General features: G+C 37.7%; 1 protein-coding gene and 1 pseudogene across 11 annotated transcripts in view; both read right to left on the reverse strand.

The window, feature by feature from the left end:
- Positions 1 to 18,925, reverse strand: part of LYST (lysosomal trafficking regulator) — a 217,585-nt gene that overhangs the window by 179,575 nt on the left and 19,085 nt on the right. The window lies entirely within an intron of this gene.
- Positions 16,272 to 16,321, reverse strand: LOC116271926 (annotated as a pseudogene).

An 18,925-nucleotide genomic window follows, 5' to 3' on the forward strand; every position in this document is an offset into this window, starting at 1 on the left:
TCACACAGGACCTATAAAACAAAAATGCAAGTTAAAAAGCCAAAACAAAACAACAACAACAACAAAAAGTACACAGGCAGCAAGGAGCATGATGAATGCAAACATACCTCACATTTCAATGCTAACATTGAATGTAAATGGCCTAAATGCTCCACTTAAAAGATACAGAACCACAGAATGGATAAGAATTCACCAACCATCTATTGCCTTCAGGAGACTCACCTAACACATAAGGACTCACATAAGGTAAAGGGGTGGGAAAAGGCATTTCATGCAAATGGACACCAAAAGCTAGCAGGGTATTCTTATATTAGACAAAACAAATTTTAAAGCAACAGCAGTTAAAAGAGACAAACAGGGACATTATATAATGGTAAAAGGCCTTGTCCAACAGGAAGATATCACAATCCTAAACATTTATGCACCTAACACTGGAGCTCCCAAATTTATAAAACAATTACTAATAGACCTAAGAAATGAGATAGACAGCAACACAATAATAGTGGGGGACTTCAATACTCCACTGACAGCACCAGACAGGTCATCAAGACAGAAAGTCAACAAAGAAACAATGAATTTAAACTATACCTTGGAACAAATGGACTTGACAGATATATACAGACATTTCATACAACAACTGCAGAATATACATTCTATTCAACAGTACATGGAACTTTCTCCAAGATAGATCATATGACAGGCAACAAAGCGAGTCTCGATAAATTTAAGAAAATTGAAATTATATCAAGCACTCTCTCAGACCACAGCGGCATAAAACTGGAAATCAACTCCAAAAGGAAGCTTCAAAACCACGCAAATACATGGAAATTAAATAACTTGCTCCTGAATGAGCATTGGGTCAAAAACGAAATCAAGACGGAAATTTAAAAATTCTTCAAACTGAATGACGATAATGACAAAACCTATCAAAACCTCTGTGATAGAGGAAAAGTGGTGCTAAGAGGAAAGTTCACAGTTCTAAATGCCTACATCAAAAAGTCTGAATGAGCACAATCTAAGGTCACACCTCAAGGAACTAGAGAAACTAGAACAAAGCAAATCCAAACCCAGCAGAGGAAAGGAAATAACCGAGATCAGAGCAGAACTAAATCAAATTGAAACAAACAAACAAAAAATACAAAAGATAAATGAAACAAAAAGCTGGTTCTCTGAGAAGATAAATAAAATTGATAGACCATTAGCAAGATTAACCAAGAAAAGAAGAGAGAAAATCCAAATAACTTCATTAAGAAATGAAACGGGAGATATTATAACTGATACCACTGAAATACAAAGGATCATTCGAGGCTACTGTGAATACATTTACAGACATAAACTAGAAAGTCTAGAAGAGATAGATACATTCCTGGAAAACTACAACCCTCCTAGCTTAAATCAGGAAGAATTAGATACCCTGAACAGACCCAGCTAGATTGAAATGGTAATTTAATAATTACCACTAAAAAAAAAAAGTCCAGGACCAGACAGATTCAAGGCAGAATTCTACCACACATTTAAAGAAGAATTGGTACCAATCCTTTTGACACTATTCCACAAGACAGAGAAAGAGGGAATCCTCCCTAATTCATTATATGAAGCCAGCATCACCTTAATACCAAAACCAGGAAAGGACATAACCAAAAAAGAAAAGTACAGACCAATATCCTTGATGAACACAGACGCTAAAATCTTTAACAAAATACTAGCTAACAGAATCCAACAATATATCAAAAAGATAATCCACCATGATCAAGTGGGTTTCACACCAGGGATGCAGGAATGGTTTAACATACGTAAGTCAATAAATGTGATACACCACATAAACAGAATTAAAAACAAAAATCACATGATCATCTCAATAGATGCAGAAAAAGCATTCAACAAAATCCAGCATCCTTTATGAAAATTCTCAGCAAAATCGGCATACAAGGGTCGTACTTTAATGTAATAAAAGCCATCTTTAAAAGCCATCTATGACAAACCCACAGCCAACATAATACTGTATGGGGAAAAGTTGAAAGCATTCCCTCTGAGAATTAAAACAAGACAAGGATGCCCACTTTCACCATTCCTCCTTAACACAGTACTGGAAGTCCTAGCCAGAGCAGCAGGACAAGAGAAAGAAATAAAGAGCATCAAAATCAGTAAAGAGGCAGTCAAACTTTCACTGTTTGCTGACGATATGATTGTTTACCTTGAAAACCCTAAGGACTCTTCTAGAAAGCTCATGCAACCAATAAAAGAATTCAACAAAGTTTCTGGATACAAGATTAATGTACACAAATCAGTAGCTCTTCTATACACCAACAGCAAACAAGTGGAGAATCAAATAAAGAACTCAACCCCTTTTACGATAGCTCAAAAAAAAAAAAAAAAATACTTAGGAATACACCTAACAAAGGAATTGAAAGACCTCTACAAGGAAAACTACAAAACACTGCTCAAAGAAATCACAGATGACACAAACAAATGGAAACACATCCCATGCTCATGGAAGGGTAGAATCAATATTGTGAAAATGACTATACTATTGCCAAAAGCAATCTACAAATTCAATACAATCCCCATCAAAATACCACTACCATTCTTCACAGAATTAGAAAAAAATTCTAAAATTCATATGGAACCAAAAAAGAGCCCACATAGCCAAAGCAAGACTAAGCAAAAAGAACAAATCTGGAGGCATCACACTACCTGATTTCAAACTATACTGTAAGGCCATAGTCACCAAAATAGCGTGGTAATGATATAAAAATAGGCACATAGACCAATGGAACACAATAGAGAACCCAGAAATAAACCCAAATACTTACAGCTAACTGATCTTTGACAAAGCCAACAAAAACATAAAGTGGGGAAAGGACATTCTTTTCAACAAATGGTGCTGGAATAATTGGCTAGCCACCCGTAGGAGAATGACACTGGATCCTCATCTCTCACCTTACACAAAAATCAACTACACATGTACTAAGGACTTAAACCTAAGACCTGAAAGTGTAAAAATTCTAGAAGATAACATTGGAAAAACTCTTCTAGACATTGGCTTAGGCAAGGATTTCATAATCAAGAACCCTAAAGTAAATGCAATAACAACAAAGATAAATAGCTGGGATCTAATTAAACTAAAGAGCTTTTGCATGGCAAAAGGAACAGTCAGCAGAGTAAACAAGCCACAGAATTGGGAGAAAATCTTCAAAATCTATACATCTGACAAAGGACTAATATCCAGAATCTACAACAAACTTAAACAAATCAGTAAGAAAAAAACAATCCCATCAAAAAGTGGGCTAAGGACATGAATAGACAGTTCTCAAAAGAAGATATATAAATGGCCAACAAACACATGAAAAAATGCTCAACATCACTAATGATCAGGGAAATACAAATCAAAACCACAATGTGATACCATCTCACTCCTGCAAGAATGGCCATAATCAAAAAATCAAAAAACAGTAGATGTTGGCGTGGATGTGGTGAACAGGGAACACTTTTGCACTGCTGGTGGGAATGTAAACCAGTATGGCCTCTATGGAAAACAATATGGAGATTCCTTAAAGAACTAAAAGTAGAACTACCATTGGATCCAGCAATCCTACTACTGGGTATCTACTCAGAGGAAAAGAAGTCATTATTCAAAAAAGATACTTACACATTTACAGCTGCACAATTCACAATTGCAAAATCATGGAACCAACCCAAATGCCCATCGATCAACAACTGGATAAAGAAACTGTGGCAGGTATATATATGTGTGTGTGTGTGTGTATGTATGTATGTACATATATGTATGATGGAATACTACGCAGCCATAAAAAGGAATGAATTAACAGCATTTGTAGTGACCTGGATGAGACTGGAGACTATTATTCTAAGTGAAGTAACTTGGGAATGGAAAACCAAACATTGTATGTTCTCACTGATATGTGGGAGCTAAGCTATGAGGACGCCAAGGCACAGAATGACACAATGGACTTTGAGGACTTGGGGGGAAGAAAGGGAGGGGAGCAAGGGATTAAAAGACTACAAATATGGTACAGTGTATACTGCTTGGGTGATAGGTACACCCAAATCTCACAAATCACCACTAAATAACTTATTCATGTAACCAAATACCACCTGTACCCCAATAACTTACGGAAAAACTAAAAATAATAAAAATTAAAAATAAAATGTTTATTGGAAAAAAAAAGAATGATTCCTAACTAAAGACAAAACAGAAAGTTCATTAGGAATTTATTTTTATATGTTTACTTTTATTAATATAAAAATCTTTATAATCTATTTTGTAGTGTATAATAAATACACTCTCAAGAATACTGAAGCAAAAGCTGGTACTCACTAAATAAGGGAAATTAAAATATGTAATGGGCTTTGTGTGATCAAATTCCTCTTGGAATTTAAAATGCAGATCAGGGAAAGATATGACACTTAAAGTTCTAAATTAAATAACTGCATAAGAAAATTCATGAAAACCACTTTAACAATAATACGAATGGTTTCACAAACTGAAATCTTCCATAAGACAAATCATGATCCCATATTTACTGACTATTCATTCACCATACTTGGGGGTATGTTCAACTTTCACTGAATCTATTAACTTTAAAAGAAGTGACAGCAGTTGTTTAGAGCCCAGGCCCTTCTTGACAACCACTGAATTTGCTTCTCTGAATAGTGCATTAAGGAGCATCTGACTAGAAGTTAAGATGTCATGTATTCTTAGGAAGTTAGGATTGTGGTCTCCAGTTCCGTAGATACTAACATTGGGACAGCTTCAGGAAGGAAATGCTATTAAGGCTTTAACTACAGACCCTACAGAATCTTAGTAACAACTCATACCTCAATTGGAAAATGAATTCAGAGTTCCAACTTGAATTGCTAGCGATATATTTTGCCCTGTTCTCCCCCAGCACCCTGCCTGTCAGGGAAGGAGAAGAGATTCCCGTACCTCCAAGCCATTTGTGGTAGCTCCAACGATCTGGGGAAAGGGCTCCAAAAGTAGGATAGCAGCACGTAAGGCAAACAGTAAGCCAGTTACACTTGTTGAGCTAATCTCAGCACTTTGCCAGACCTTTTTCCCGGGGAAGTCTCACAATGCAACACTCAGGTATACTGTAGTTTATTTTGTCTGTAAGGGCAAATCTTATGCATTCTAAACATTCTAAACAACCATCTTAGAAATGAGCCTCTGGAACACAGACATATGTAAGATGTAACTGCCATACTCAAAACAAATTTTTTCAACTAAGACTGAGGTAAGTGACAAGTTGACTGACAATAAAGGAAACTGCCAGAGTTCGCATTTAATAAATTATTTTAAAATGAGAATCCATTCTACAATCAACATTCAGAGAGTTAAACGACCTCTGGGTTAATGACCATATCACCTCCCTCAAAATTTTACAGATAAACTAAGGCAGACAGAGGTTAAGAGATTTCCCAAAAGTCAGAGGACTTAACAGCTACGTCTGGAGATTCCTATCCAATGTTTTTCCTAATATTGCATGCAATTTTTGACAGACTACTCACAATCAAACTATATCTTTCAGAATTCTACCTTTCAGAGCATTTTAGTGATTAGGTCTGGCACAACTTACAACTGTAATTAGACAGTTTTCCCTGTGGACAGGACTAATTATAGCTGTACTTAGTGCCAACTCCCAAGCAGGCCTCCAAGCACCACAAACTTCTTGCCCCTCCCCAAACTTCTCAAGGTGTTTTACAGCTTTGTTATCTTTTTCCATGTTTCTACACTGTACATTTATACCAAAAAGTAAATGACTTGGAAAAAAAAAATGTTGTTCCTCTTGAAAAGAAGTATTTACATTTTAACAAAAAGTAACACCTTCAGCTCTAAACAGCATCAGAAATTTCAGCGTCAGAGGGGTAAGAGTTGGCTCTGAACTAGATGTTCTGTATTTAAAATGTGGGAATATAATAATCCTTAACTAGTGAATATGGAAATAAATGGTTGTGCTGTTCCTATATTTATTCTGTATTATGCATTTAGGCTAAGTTAAAGTAGAAAAATGTGTTTAATGAAATATTTCCAATTTATGTAGAATTTTGTAAAGAAAACTAAAAAAAAAAAAAAAAAAAAAAAAACATGTACAGCAGCAGTGGAGCAGCAGTTCTGGGGGAAGAATGGAAATCTAAGAAAGCAATGGCCCAGAAAAGTGTACCTATTATTTTTCCGTATTTCAGGGTGTCAAGAAACAACACTGCCTATTTCCCTATTTCCCTGCCCCTCTCCCCAAGCCCGTGAAATCTTGGTTAACACGCCATTCCAGCTGCCTTGAAACCTGGGGCTGACCTAGGGAGGAGAGGTTACTCTGGCTCGTTGCAGGAGAAGCTGGGCAGGAAATAACGGAAACTCAGGCACAGGGCAGCCAGGCAAAATTTTAATAGAAATTCAGAGGAAGTCACACTAAAATGCACCAAACTTAAACCTTTCAACAGGTAGTTCATTTTTCCTAAAAACAAATTCGGCAACCAGGTATAGAACTCAGGAAGAACCTGTGTTCAGCCCTGAGCACCAAAAAAGGGTGGAAATTCTGAGACATTGTAGTTACAGAGAGAGAGACAGCATTTAAAGGAACTATGAAGGTTCATCCAGGTAAATCATCTCCCCGGCTTTCTATCCCTGTTAGAAGGAATGTGCTAAATGTTTTACACTGACTACTTCATCCCTCCTCAAAACAGACCTTTGGATTTTTATAGCATGATGATGATGATAACCTGGCTAACACCTACAGTGATTTATTACTGCACATCAGGCACTACTGTAAGCATTCTAGGTAAGTAGTTAGTTTACTCCTCCAAACAATCTCCTAAGTAATTATTACCCCTGGGTGACACATATTGGAAACTGAAGCACAGTAAGGTTAGGTCATTGCTCAAAGTCGCAGAGTTACTAAGTGTCAGAGCCAGGATTCAGACTCATGCAATCCCTTTGTATTCTATATACAAATTTCTATTCTCCAAAGTAAACATTGATTTTTCTCTCCAATAAGCCAGCTCTTCCTTCTTCATTCCTCTTTCAGTTAATGGTCTCTACCCAGTCACTGAGGTGAGAAACCAGAACAGCACTTCATCTAGCGCCTAGTCAATTCTCCCACTTGACTGCTTACTGGTTCACCTCTGCATCTGCTGCTCTATGACCTTGCGTACTTGACTTCCTCTTTCTAAGCTTCAGTTTCTCATCTATACGACTGAGTTCATAAGAGTACCTGCAGTTGTTGTGAATATCAACATTAAATGAGATAACTCATGTAAAATGCATAGCACAGTGCCTGCAGATTGCAGGAAGATCAATAGTTATTTGATATTATCATCATCACCTTGAATCTGGTCCTTCCCTTCTAATTTTACACCTAAGCATCCTTAGACCTTCAACTCCTCTCTTACTTGCAATACTAACAACCTCCTACTTGATCACCTTGTCTGGTCTACTTTTTGTCTAATCTAAATATACAACCACTAAAAATGTCACTCATATCCCTTGGAATGAAAAACGTCACTCCAATTCATAGGGAAGAAGATTCCAACTGCGTATTATCAAAGTACGCAATACCTGCCACAATTTAGCCTCTCCAAACTCCCAACACATAACGCGTTGTACCACCCTGGACTTCCTTCAAAGGGTATACACTTTCTCAATTAATTTATCATGTTGCTATGGAAATTCCCATTAATTCCCAATTAATTACTTTTCCACATGCCTCTATCTTATCACTCATCACACTGTATTGTATTGTTTCTTTTAAAACTAGATTATACTTTTCTTAAGAAAGGAAACCAGATCTTATTTGATCAGAAAAATATTAGCATCTAACGCAGTACCACAGATATAAGAGTTCAATAAATAAACACCAATTCATTTAATACTAACTTTGATAGAAAACATTTTAGTATTCAAATACCTTTAGGAAATCTTCCCACAGCTAAGGCTGTGAGAAACGAATAGACACATTTACAAAAGCCTTTCTCTATTCCACAATAAGCATTTAAGGCACTACTGAAACACCGAAAAACCTCACCAAACATTTCTCATATTAAAACCAAAACCTTCAGCAATAAAATTTTGGATGCTTATTCATACTATGTTAAAGATTATAATTCAGAGCACACAGTTTAAACGTTCTTGAAAATCAATTATAAGCATAATGGTTTTCCACACCTCCTGAGGAATGCCAAAACCACAGCTTGGAGCCTTATCCTAAATGTGAAATGAAAATAATGAAAATCATTTATGTAGCTGTACTACAATAATAAACTTTTTTCATATATATTTTGCATAAGGTTAAAGATTCTGCAAAATAAGTTTTAGAAGATTCTGCAAAATAAGTTTTAGACATACTGAACACAGATATTTATAAGCTTTAAATATACCTTGCATGTATAGATAGCACATTCCCTCTTATTTCATAATTCTTAAGACACACAAAAAATTAGTTTCCCTTCAAAAGAAAGAAAAATAATAATTGAGGCAGTCAATTACAGAAAAATGTGTTTACTGTTGTAAAACATTTCACACCAAGAAAGATAACCACAAGTTCAAACTGAGATCCGGTGGCTGAATGTATTGTTCTATAATCATGTGTGGAGATGGATAGTTAGGGGAGCAGGGCACAGAACACAAATAAGAAAGGAATACATATAAATATTTTCTGAGCAAGGGCATTTCAAATTCTACCCACATAATTTTTTTTCCTACCACACTGGGTAGTTTCTATCAGTAAATATTGGGTAGTTTCTATCACTGTGGTCTAAATGTAGACTTGTGTGAAGAAAAAAAGGTTAAAGTTAAAGGGTCAAAATAAGCAAATTACATATTGAAAACCAAACACTTTGGGTTTCTATGATGCACAGGCATCTTTTGGTTATGAGATCACTTTCTTAAAATACATTAAAATTTTCAAAAGGTTGGTAGTATAACAGAAAGAATAGTAAACTAAAAGTCAAGAGATTCTCAGTTTTCTGTTTTGCCTTGTTCTCTTTAGGATCTCAGGCAAGGTGCTTAACCTTTCTGATGCCCATTATTCTTACAGAGATTTAAAAAACAAAAACTAGATGATCTCTAAAGGCCTCTTTGGGTTGTGAACTTTTATGAGAATACAACATTCAGAAAATGTAGTAAGTATCAAGATTAATTTAAGATTAAAATTATACATCTTGAATGTTTCCTTAAACTGTGCATAATCAGGTTTTATCAAAACTGCCTTACTGGGTTCTATTTTTAAAAAAATAAGGTGAAGAGAAAATAAATATATTTCAGTAATGTGGAACAAATGACTTTAGAAACATTCTCCAAAATGTTTAAATAAGGCTAATAGAGAAATATTTCAAGAATAATTATCAGTATTACTGTCTTTGGAAGCATCATTAAGCAGAAATTCAGGAAATGGCAAAAGATTTTAATCTTGAACAAACTCTAAGTCATAATACAGTAAATGTGCCATGAAGTCTAGACACTCAAATATGAAAAGTAGGATAAGAGTGAGCTAATGGATATAAGCCGCTCTTACAAGTCACACAGGATACACTGATTTTTTTTTTTTTTTTTTTGAGATGTAATCTCACTCTTGTTGCCCAGGCTGGAATGCAGTGGTGCAATCTCGGCTCACTGCAGCCTCCACCTCCTAGGTTCAAGCGATTCTTGCACCTCAGCCTCCTCAGTAGCTGGGATTACAGGTGTGCATCACCACACCTAGCTAATTTTTTGTATTTTTAGTAGAGACGGGGTTTCACCAAGTTGGCCAGGTTGGTCTCGAACAATAAGCATAAACAGACCCATCTTAGGCAAATCAAGATGTTTGGTCATACCAGTGATAAGTAACCAGAGAAGCTATCACCTTAGAAATGGGTGTGGATGTTCAGAATAAGTGAACTGAGCCCTCAACTAGATGGGCATGAGTGGAGATTACTAGCCTAAGATGTTTTTTTCTAGTCACATGATATTGCCCTGAAATATCATGGGCTATTTCTTCTGGGTACATCTTCCTATATAAGGATCTTGGGATTTGAAGAAAGTTCTAGATTCATCTCTAGATGAACATTCAAAAGACATTAACATATAGATGGTATATGAAACCTTAGAAATAGATGAGATCGTCAAAGGAAAGCACAAAGGAAGAGAAGTGAGGAGGAGGAGAGAATCTAGAGGCTCACCAACATGAAGGAGCTGGCAAAGAAGAATCCAGCCAAGGAGACTCAGAAGGAGTGGTTAGAGGGGTAGGAGGAAAACCAAAAAAGAGGTGTGTGTGTGTGTGCGCGGCAGACACGCGTGCACGTGCCCACAGGTGTATATATATACACACACACACATAAATATATATACACAAATAAGCATGTAATTATACACACACACACACATATATACATAAAATTTCACAAGTCAAGAGAGAACAGAGGGTTAAGAAATGAATGGTTAATATTTTCATATGCATCACATTGGGGGCCAGGAAGACAAGTCAGTATTCTCCTAGTTTCCCAAGATGACTTGTAAGTCATTATTATTTGATTTTATCCACTTTTAAGATTATATTATAGCTATATTTATAGTTGTCACCTACTGACCTTTGAGTCAGCCATCTCCATTTACTGGGAATGTTGTCATATTACTATCTTCCTTTCCACACAGGAGCTATATATTCTGAAGACTTCATTATCCATAAGAACAATTAATCCCGACACACAGGACTTAAAGCTCTTTGCCTTTTTCTTCTTCAATGACCCCTACTTTGCAGAAGGCTAGCCTGGTTTAGTAGTCAGGCATAAGTGCTTCAAAGCTAGAAGGACTCAGAAAGACACAGGTACTTCCTAGCTGTGTGCCTTGGGAAAAGTTATTTAATCTCACTGACCCCCAGTTTCCTCATCTGTAAAATGTTGATACTAATATGTGAAACAGAAGCATAATAACCTATGGAAAATATTTAGTATAGTGACTACTACACAGTGTTCAATGAATAGTAGCTTTTATTAATATTGTTATAATTAGCACTATTAATCTTGGCTATCCACCCATCACTGGTCATTCTTTGGCCCTTATCATCACCTGAAACTGTTCTAACTCCAGAATCTTAAATTGAGAATTCTCACATCATATGTGCCAATTTTTCCATCTCTAGTACTCTTTTATTTCCATTAATCCTGCCCTTTACTCATTTAGATTCTTCATCCTCTTCATTATCCACGTTTACCAGCCTTGTCTTGGCTTGGCTTTGTTCTTTAATAAGTAGGATTCCCTTCAATTAGCAGCCTCATTACCACTCTCTATTCCTTGACTTCCCACTACCCCCTACTCAAGTTGTCCATTACATCTTCCCTTCCAATCTCAAACCAGGTTCAGTCTACTTGTTTTCTGCATTGTTATAGGGGGTGGGGAAGGGGAGTGGTCCAGGTTCAGTCTATTTGTTTTCTGCATTGTTATGGGGGGCAGGGAAGGGGAGTGGGAGCAGGCAGGCTGCTGGAGAACACTGCTTCACCATCCTGTTGGCCTCTGTACATTTGTGATTTCAAGCCTTGGAAGGGTATTCATCATGATTCAGCAAGGAGGTCACATGCCCCTAGTTAAGTCCCTTTTCCAATCTCAATAGTAACTTTTCTTTTGCCCTCAAGCATACTCCAACCCATGTTCTTCCTTCTCAATCTCAGCAGATAATCTTACTTCACAGAGAAAAGAGATGCCATCCTGGATACTAACTTATATCTATATCTACCCACTATTTCCTTTTCGTTTTTAAACAAAAAGATACATCATTCTTCTTCTTCAGGGTAACTCCTTCATTTGTCCTCTTGGACCTGACTCTTCCATTTCCTCTGGTTACATTTGATCAATTATCTTCTATCTCTTGTGACTTCAATTTTCTTCCTCTTCAATGGTCCGTTTCCCTCAATCCACTAAAGTGTTCTTGGCTTCTCCATCCTTAAAACAAACTAACCTTTCCAATGATCACATCTACTTCCTCAAGCTCCACCCACTAACCTCCCTACATTACCAAAAGGATTTGAAAGAATATATTTACTGAATAAATGAAAATTGTTTTATTGGGTTTTAGGCTTCTCTCCTGAACACCAGGCCTTTTTTTTCTTAATGTATTTATATCTGACTCAGTTTCAATAAAGGAAATAAAACAGCTAATTCCACCAAATTGAAGAAAATCGATGGATTTCACATCTCCAAATCCACTCCTCCACCCGTATTTCTTAAATTATGAGTAATTATCTGCATCACCATTCACCCTCAGACAATCTAGAATCCTTAAAGCCTGCTTTGATTCCTCCCTCTCCTTTAGCCATAACTACACGAGGCCTTTCTAAAATCTCTCACATCTGCCCCCTTTGTGCCTTCCTGGGATTATTACTGTTGAGGTCTTTCTCATCTTACATTAATTGAAAGGGATGTTGTGAGGGTTAAATGAAATAATAAATGGGAATGTACTCTGTAAGTTATAAAGTATTATACAAAGATTATCATAAAAATACTATTATATATTTGGCATAAGCAAGCATGAAGTTACCTTAATATGACTTGTTCTTAAACAAATTCTGGGTCTTAGCAACCAGTGCTTTCTTTTCTAATTACAAATCACTAAGCACTTGGCAAGCTGGTCTATAGCTTTTCTAGGAATCAATCAGTGTCAAGATTTTCAATATATAGTTTCTTGAGTTTACCCTCCTCTCCCCCCATTTTAAAATGTAAAATATGCAATTCTTCAGGTTTCTGGCAAAAATCTTCTATCCTCTTTTTTAAAAAAGACTTTATTTTTTAGAAGAGTTTTAGGTTCACAGCAAAATAGAGTGGGAAGTACAGAGTTTCCATGTATACCCTGCTCTCACACATGTACAGCCTCCCCAACTATGGACAGCACTCCTAAACTGGTACATTTGTTATAATCAATGAACCTACACTGACAGGTCATTATCACCCAAAGTCCACAGTTTACATTAGGATTCACTCTTGATGTTGTATATTCTATGGGTTTCGACAAATGTATAATGACATGTAGCCACCACTGTGGTATCTATAGAATAGTTTCACTGCCCGAAAAATCTTCAGTGCTCTGCCTATTCATCCCTCCTTCTCTTCACCACTAATCTTTTTACTGTCTCCATAGTTTTGCCTTTCCCAGAATGCCATATACTTGTAATCATAAAGTATGCAGACTTTTCAGGTTGCCTTTTTTCACTTAGCGATATGCACTGAAGATTTCTCCATGTCTTTTCATGGTCAAGCCACTTTTAAACATGACTTTACTAAGGTATAACTGACATGTAACAAACAACATATTTAAAGTGCATAATTTGATACGTTTCAACATATGTGTACACCCATGAAACCATCATCAAATCAAGATAGCAAACATATCTAGTACCCCCTGAAGATTCCTAGTACTCTACTGTTCTCCCTCTTTCCCGCCCCTTCCCTCTGTACCTGATCTCCAGGCCAGCACTGATCTGCCTTCTGCCATTATAGATTAATAGGCATTTTCTAGAATTTTATAGATGGAACAATGCAGTATGTACTTTTTTTTTTTTCTTTTTGGTCTGGCTTTTTTCATGCTGTGTAATTATTTAGAGATTTATCCATGTTGTTGTGTGATCTAAAGTTCATTCTTTGTTATTGCTAAGTAGTAATGTTACATAAACACTGCTTTTTAAAGATGAGTGGCATTAGTTTTATAAACATTTCTAATATGTGTAGTACTCTACCCTAGTGTTCATTTATTTCTTCCATTCAGTTAAAATAGTGAAAAGCTCTCCTGTGTCCTCATCCATTTTGTGTTTTAATTTCAAAGAATCATATTTGAATGGAACAAATGACTAGCCTTTTGAAAATTATTTGATTCCTTTATTGATTAAGATGATCAATTTTAAGCATTAATCTTTCATGTTATTAGGTAAGGCTTTTGTTTTTCAGCAGTTACACCTGGAAAGCCTTCAACATTTCCAAACATATCGGACCTCTCTCATTACTGTAAATAAAGCCGGGGGATTAAGAGGTACAAAGCCAAATACTGGTGAGATGCAGCAGCAAAAGAAAGCAATATCAAAGACAATACAGTGTCCTCAAAGACTCCAAGATCAGTTTATAATTAGCTATTAATCTGACAGATTTTTACACATTTTTAAGATATATTTAGGTTGAAAATCCATTTTAAAAAATTAGCTTATTTCCTGGTTCTTAAAGTGCAGACTTTAAATTCCAGGAGACTGATATATACATACATATGTTTTGTTTGTTCTGTTTAGAGATGACATGTTGGCCGGGCACAGTGGCTCACACCTGTAATCCCAGCACTTCGGGAGGCTAAGAGGGGTGGATCACAAGGCCAGGAGATTGAGATCATCCTGGCTAACATGGTGAAACCCCATCTCTACTAAAAACACAAAAAATTAGCCAGGCGTGGTGGCGGGCACCTGTAGTCCCAGCTACTCGGGAGGCTGAGGCAGGAGAATGGCGTGAACCCAGGAGGCAGAGCTTGCAGTGAGCCGAGATTGGGCCACTGCACTCCAGCCTGGGCAACAGAGTGAGACTCCATCTCAAAAAAAAAAAAGAGAGATGACATGTTGCTGTGTTGCCCAGGCTGGACTCGAATGGGCTCAAACGATCCTCCCACCTCAGTCTCCCAAGTAACTGGGACTATAGGCACAAGCCACAGCACCTGGCTTCGGAGACTGATAGACTTTTTAATCCATGTTTTACGGGGCAAATTCTATTGCTACAAATACTATATAATTTGATTTAAAAGATCTCCATTTAACATGTGATGGCCCATTTATTTCAAGCCATCTTTACTGAAACAAAAGAATTAGGCTAATCCCTGCATATTACTAACTTATCAGTGTTAAATGAAATTTATAGGAGGTCATTGGTTTAGACTGAGCTCCTCCTGCACTAGGGCCAACAGATCAAATAAAAATGGAGTCACTCATGCTGAAATTCTACGTCACCAAGCCAAAACTAAATTGTTTATCTGACCTTCCAAGCAATCAGGAGAGATGGAGTTAGTAGTCAAATTCCAAACATGCCAGTTGATATGATATGATATGATCTGATAAGACTGACATAAGGAAGTCCCATCTGCTTTAACCTTAATTAGACATATGACCAATTTGCTTTTTCTTTTCTGTTTCTGCTTTCCTCACCCCTTTTCAGTCTATATGGTAGTACTCCTTTATCCACAGATTCATTTTCCAAGGTTTCAGTTATCTGAGGTCAAGCGCGGTCTGAAAATATTAAATGGAAAATTCCAGAAATAATTCAAAATTTCAAATTGCACCCTGTTCTGAGTAGCATGATGAAGTCTCATACCATCCTGCTCTATAGTGTATATAGGATTCAGTACTATCCACCATTTCAGGCTTCCACTGGGGATCTTAGAACATATCCCCCCAAGGCTGGGTGAAGTGGCTCAGGCCTGTAATCCCAGCACTTTGGGAGGCCAAGGTGGACAGATGAGTTGAGGTCAGGAGTTTGAGACCAGCCTGGGCAACGTGGTGAAACCACATCTCCACTAAAATTACAAAAATTAGCCTGGCATGGTGGCAGGCACCTGTAGTCCCAGCTAATTGGGAGGCTAAGGCAGGAGAATCGCTTGACCTGGGAGCCAGAGTTTGCAGTGAGCTGAGATCACACCACCGCACTCCGGCCTGGGCAACACAGCAAGACTCCATCTCAAAACACACACACACACACACACACACACACACACACACACACACACACATCCCTTCAAGATAAGGTAAGACTACCATAAAACCAACCACTTCTGCTCCGCTCATCAGAACACTTGTTCTATTTTATAGAATGAGGTGTTGCCTGATTCTAGAATGCAGATAAAAGTGAAGTAAGATCTTTAAGCTAAATTTGTTGTAATTTTGTCTTTTGACATTACAAAGTATTAAAAATGAGTCATTTCCATTGTAATTTTGCAAATGGCCAAGTAAAGCCACACCTGATAACATTTTAGGGCTTAAAAATCTTGAACTTGGTCCAGCACAGTGGCTCATGCCTGTAATCCCAGCACAGTGGGCGGCCGAGGAGGGCAGATCACGAAGTCAGGAGATTGAGACCATCCAGGCTAACACAATGAAAACCCACCTCTACTAAAAATACAAAAAATTAGCCGGGCGTGGTGGCACACGCCTGTAGTCTCAGCTACTCTGGAAGCTGAGGCAGGAGAATTGGCTGAACCCGGGAGGTGGAGGTTGCAGTGAGCCAAGATCCCACCTCTGTACTCCAGCCTAGGTGACAGAGCAGGACTCTGTCTCCACAGAAATCTTTAGTAAAAGGTGAAAGATTTATACAATATGAAGAGAAACCAGAGAATGACTCTGTCTCAAAAAAAAAAAATATATTGAACTTAAGCCGGCAACTAAAGATAATTCAGGAAAAGATTAATCAGATGAAGGTGTTCAAGTTAAATACAGCAACAGACCAAAAAGGTACTCTGAAATTCTGGACTATATGGCTTTCTCTACAACTGAAACTAACAAAGACATTATGTGAGTGCAATCAAACAAAAATAAAATTACACTTGGGAAAAGAATGACTAAGTTGGTCCAAAAGAACTAAGAAGAAAATAATCATGAAACCAAAGTTGGCTGTTTATGGGTGAAAATTTTAACCCCCGGTATAGTCAAGGTAATGTAAAATGTTTCTTCAAAACAAAGTCACTTGCGTTTACTACTAATAATCTCTGCTCTGACAAAAATTCTTTGCTTGGCCGAACTTACTTAGGCTTTTGAATTTTCTGTGAGGCCCATCTATGCACTTCCTTGCAAAATCCAGTATTAGCAAAGAACCCTGCTAAGTCTGTTTAGCATAACATCCTGGATATCTAATCATCCTAAATATCTGATCAGGTTCCTCATCCTCCACCATTCCCCAGGTAATGTCTGATCACCCTGGCCTGTCTTCAGCAAGAATCCCGTTAGGTCGGCTTAGCCAGAATCCCCCTTATCCCTGTTGTTTCCTTTTAGCAATTTTCCATCCATGGATCCCCACACTGCTCTTTGGCTATAAATTCCCATTTTCCCATGCTGTATTCGGAGTTGAGCCCAGTCTCTCTCCCCTACTGCAGGGCCCCACTCTCCAGAGGTCTCTATATCTACTGAGATGGTCCTGAATAAAGTCTTACTTACCATTCTTAAACAAGTATCACTGAATAATTTTTTTCTTTAAAAACTTGGATGTCTAATTTTATTGTCTTCTAACCAACTCCCAACCTTCTCCCCACTAAACCCACTCCTCTTATAAACCTAATCCAGTACACAAGTACCCCATCTTTCTACTCGCTCGGAACTACATTTTGGAGTCTTTTATCCTCTACCCTCAATTTACCCTGAAATCAATGACTTCTCATCACCTCCACCAATTCCACTCTGGTCCAAGCTACATTATCTCTGGCCTGGATTACGGCAACAGTTCCGGACTGGTATCCCAGCTTCTGCTCCTGCTCAACCCTTACCCTACAACAAAGTCTATTCTCCATCCAGCCACCAGAATGATCATTTTTAAAAGGCAAGCCTGGGGCCGAGTGCAGTAGCTCATGCCTAAAATCCCAGAATGTTGACACACCAAGGTTGATGGATCACTTGAACTCAGGAGTTTGAGACCAGCCTGGGCAACATGGCGAAACCCCATCTTTACAAAAAATTAGCCAGGCACGGTGGGTGATATGTGCCTGAAGTCCCAGTTACTTCAGAGGCTGAGGTGAGATCACCTGAGCCTGGAAAGTCAAGGCTGCAGTAGGCTGTGATCATGCCACTGCACTGCAGCCTGGGAAACAAAGTGAGATCCTGTCTCGAAAATAAAATAAAATAAAAGGTAAGTTTAGTTAGATCCCATTTGTCAATTTTGGCATTTGTTGCCATTGCTTTTGGTGTTTTAGACATGAAGTCCTTGCCCATGCCTATTTCCTGAATGGTATTGCCTAGGTTTTCTTCTAGGGTTTTTATGGTTTTAGGTCTAACATTTAAGTCTCTAATCCATCTTGAATTAATTTTTGTATAAGGTGTAAGGTAGGGATCCAGCTTCAGCTTTCTACTTATGACTAGCCAGTTTTCCCAACACCATTTATTAAATAGGGAATCCTTTCCCCATTTCTTGTTTTTGTCAGGTTTGTCGAAGATCAGATGGTTGTAGATGTGTGGTACTATTTCTGAGGGCTCTGTTCTGTTCCATTGATCTATATCTCTGTTTTGGTCCCAGTACCATGCTGTTTTGGTTACTGTAGCCTTGTAGTATAGTTTGAAGTCAGGTAGCATGATGCCTCCAGCTTTGTTCTTTTGGCTTAGGATTGTCTCGGCAATGCGGGCTCTTTTTTGGTTCCATATGAACTTTAAAGTGGTTTTTTCCAATTCTGTGAAGAAAGTCATTGATAGCTTAATGGGGATGGCATTGAATCTATAAACTACCTTGGGCAGTAGCGAACAGACAATCTACAGAATGGGAGAAAATTTTTGCAATCTACTCATCTGACAAAGGGCTAATATCCAGAACCTACAAAGAACTCAAACAAATTTACAAGAAAAAAACAACCCCATCAAAAAGTGGGCAAAGGACATGAACAGACACTTCTCAAAAGACATTTATGCAGCCAACAGACACATGAAAAAATGCTCATCATCACTAGCCATCAGAGAAATGCATATCAAAACCACAATGGGATTCCATCTCACACCAGTTAGAATGGCGATCATTAAAAAGTCAGGAAATAACAGGTGCTGGAGAGGATGTGGAGAAATAGGAACTTTTACACTGTTGGTGGGACTGTAAACTAGTTCAACCATTGTGGAAGACAGTGTGGCGATTCCTCAAGGATCTAGAACTAGAAATACCATTTGACCCAGCCATCCCATTACTGGGTATATACCCAAAGGATTATAAATCATGCTGCTGTAAAGACACATGCACACA

This window comes from Papio anubis, chromosome 1, assembly GCF_008728515.1.
Source record: "Papio anubis isolate 15944 chromosome 1, Panubis1.0, whole genome shotgun sequence".
Lineage (NCBI taxonomy): Eukaryota > Metazoa > Chordata > Mammalia > Primates > Cercopithecidae > Papio > Papio anubis.